The sequence below is a fragment of the Malus sylvestris genome, chromosome 4 (genome assembly GCF_916048215.2).
Source record: "Malus sylvestris chromosome 4, drMalSylv7.2, whole genome shotgun sequence".
Classification (NCBI taxonomy): Eukaryota; Viridiplantae; Streptophyta; class Magnoliopsida; order Rosales; family Rosaceae; genus Malus; species Malus sylvestris.
The window spans coordinates 30,171,111-30,173,628 of record NC_062263.1 but is presented as its reverse complement, the minus strand read 5'-3'; the positions used below and the strand labels follow the sequence as shown (position 1 = coordinate 30,173,628).

The window sequence follows — 2,518 nt, the reverse complement described above, 5'->3', positions numbered from 1 at the left end:
GATACCACCCATGGATGGAGGAAAAGTACTTCCAGAGAAGATATCACATCTACATATGAGACAGATAAGGCACGTGAAAATGATACCACACTTCAGTACTTAGAAGTTTCGTGATTACTCAATGGCTTGGATCTTGCAAGTCCCCAACCGAGGAGCTTCCCTCACTCGGGAACTTAGGGGAGCACTGTTTGTACCATACTTGACCAATCTCGAAACTACTGAGCACCGGTCAACGTTATACCGTCGAAGACCCAGAAGAGCTTCCCTTCAACCAGGAGGCCAATCACAATGCGACACGTGTCGACATCAGAAGCCAATCACAGCTCGACACGTGTCAACATCAGAAGCCAATCACAACACGACACGTGTCAATGTTAGAACAAAACTAGAAACTCTCTTCTATAAATAGGGATCATTCTCCCACAATAATCTCTAATGTCATTTTGTACTAAACTATTCACTATAACTCACAAAATGAGAGCTTGAACCTATGTATTTGTGTAAACCCTTCACAATTAATGAGAACTCCTCTACTCCGTGGATGTAGCCGATCTGGGTGAACCACATACATCTTGTATTTGCTTCCCTGTCCCTATTCATTTACGTACTTATCTTCACTAGTGATCGAAGCAACCAAGCGAAGGTCACAAACCTGACACTTTCTGTTGTACCAAAGTCCTCGCTGATTTTGTGCATCAACAAAGTAACATATTCATAATAAATCGTTCATTTACTTGATATGTTTCCTGATCATTTAATTTTTATGATCAAGATATGTTATTCGTAATAGGGATATATGTGCATCCCCCCTATCAAACCTGTTACATCAAAACTTTTCATTCACTAAAGGAACTAAATCACATCTGCTCTATTGATGAAACTGTATTCAAATACAGCAATTAAACAAGTAGTCACAAATCTTGCAAATCCACTACATAAACTTCAGGTGCCCAAAAACACCAGTTAATTAACATCATAAGCTTCGGGTTTTCGAAAACACCAGTTACATAACAAGGTACCATGTTTCTACAGAATTACATCACATTCATAAACTTCAGGTGCCCGAAAACGCCAGTTAGACAACAGAGTTACCATGTTTCTGACCGAATTACATTATCACATCCATAACCTGCAGGTGCAGCAGGAGCAAGAAAACATATTTGCAATGCCTAGTATGTAAACAAGGCACGGTAAAGGGAGGAGCGGCTTCAATGTAAACTCGATCGGGGAACCCCTGCTGAGGATTTTCATCATCCAAATGGAGATGAAAAACCCTGCAGCGTTGAAGACTTCAAAGAGTTGGAAAAGGAACTGGTTCTTAACAAGAGCTCGTGAAGGGTAAAGTCCAGCATAGAAGGTTGCCATGGCAATTAGTGTATCCATAAACAACTTCATCTCACGTTGCAGACTTGCATTCTCCTCTGCCTCCAGCGCCATGGGGTTGGTATCATTTCGGCAATAGGCATAGGAAAATCAGTTGCAGATCGAACGGAGAATGTAATCAAATTGCATCCAAACAGCCTAGTAAAGAACAGAACATTTACTTATAAACATAATCTCATCAAATATATGCTATAACAGAGGACCATCACAAGTTAAATGAGAATATAAAACTGTGGTGTGGTCCGGATTCTTTTCGACTAACACAAAAAAACTAACCTCATCAAATCCTCATTAACTTTGGGAAAACAAGAATACAAACCTGTAAATCGTAAACGTTTTCGAACAACACATACTTCATTGGCAAAAAAACCAGAGGAACATTGCGAATCTAAATCAATAGCATTCAACAATAAAACCAGTTGTATCTAAACTGATGAAATTGGGGTTCCACCATAAAACCAATTGGCAATATAGGTAGTAGCCCAAGATCATGTAAGCACATAGCAAACTTTGTCCCTCACCAATGTGGGACAACTCTCAACTGTTAAAGATCAACACCAGCCTATTAAGATCAGTCGGTACAAATGAACTAAATTATTCTAGTTCAAATATGCATGGGATTGTGCTAGAAGATTCTAGCAAGTAATATTGAAGGTGGCCGATGCATGCTGGAAAATGCTAGATAATTCTAGCAAGATTGTTAGTCAGTGGTGTATGTATAAAAGGTGCATGCATATTAAGAATATGCTAGAAAACTCCAGCAAAGTGCAGCAATTAGTGTTTGGGTGGAAAAGCCTATGTCCACCGTCTTAGGCTTAAGAAAATCTAGGTGAATGGTTTGATTGTAGAAAGACCTAAAAGCCAAATTGTGTGTCTGTTGTAAAAAGCCCAAATCGGTTTGCATGTGTGAGTCGGTGCAATGCATAACCATTGCACTGTAATGTTCTAGCCAACTTTGTAAGTCGGCAAACCTCACTATAAATATGTATGTATGTGTGTTATCAACCAACAAGAAATCAAGTAGTAGTAGTAGTAGGCAACCAAGTGAGAGTGAGAAGCAAGAATAGTTTTGTAGGAGTGTGAGTGATTTAGAGTGTGTATCTAGAAAGTGAGTGAGTGTCGTTGCTTCTAAAGT

The 2,518-nt window shown here is 39.4% G+C and overlaps 1 long non-coding RNA gene across 1 annotated transcript; it reads right to left on the bottom strand.

Annotated features, from left to right (window-relative positions):
- Window positions 1-871: 871 nt before the first annotated feature.
- LOC126618574 (uncharacterized) lies at window positions 872-2,041 on the bottom strand. Its single transcript, XR_007621770.1, has 2 exons — window positions 1,703-2,041; window positions 872-1,521 (listed from the first exon to the last, which is right to left on the bottom strand). It is a non-coding gene; the product is annotated as an uncharacterized LOC126618574 (long non-coding RNA).
- Window positions 2,042-2,518: the final 477 nt, after the last annotated feature.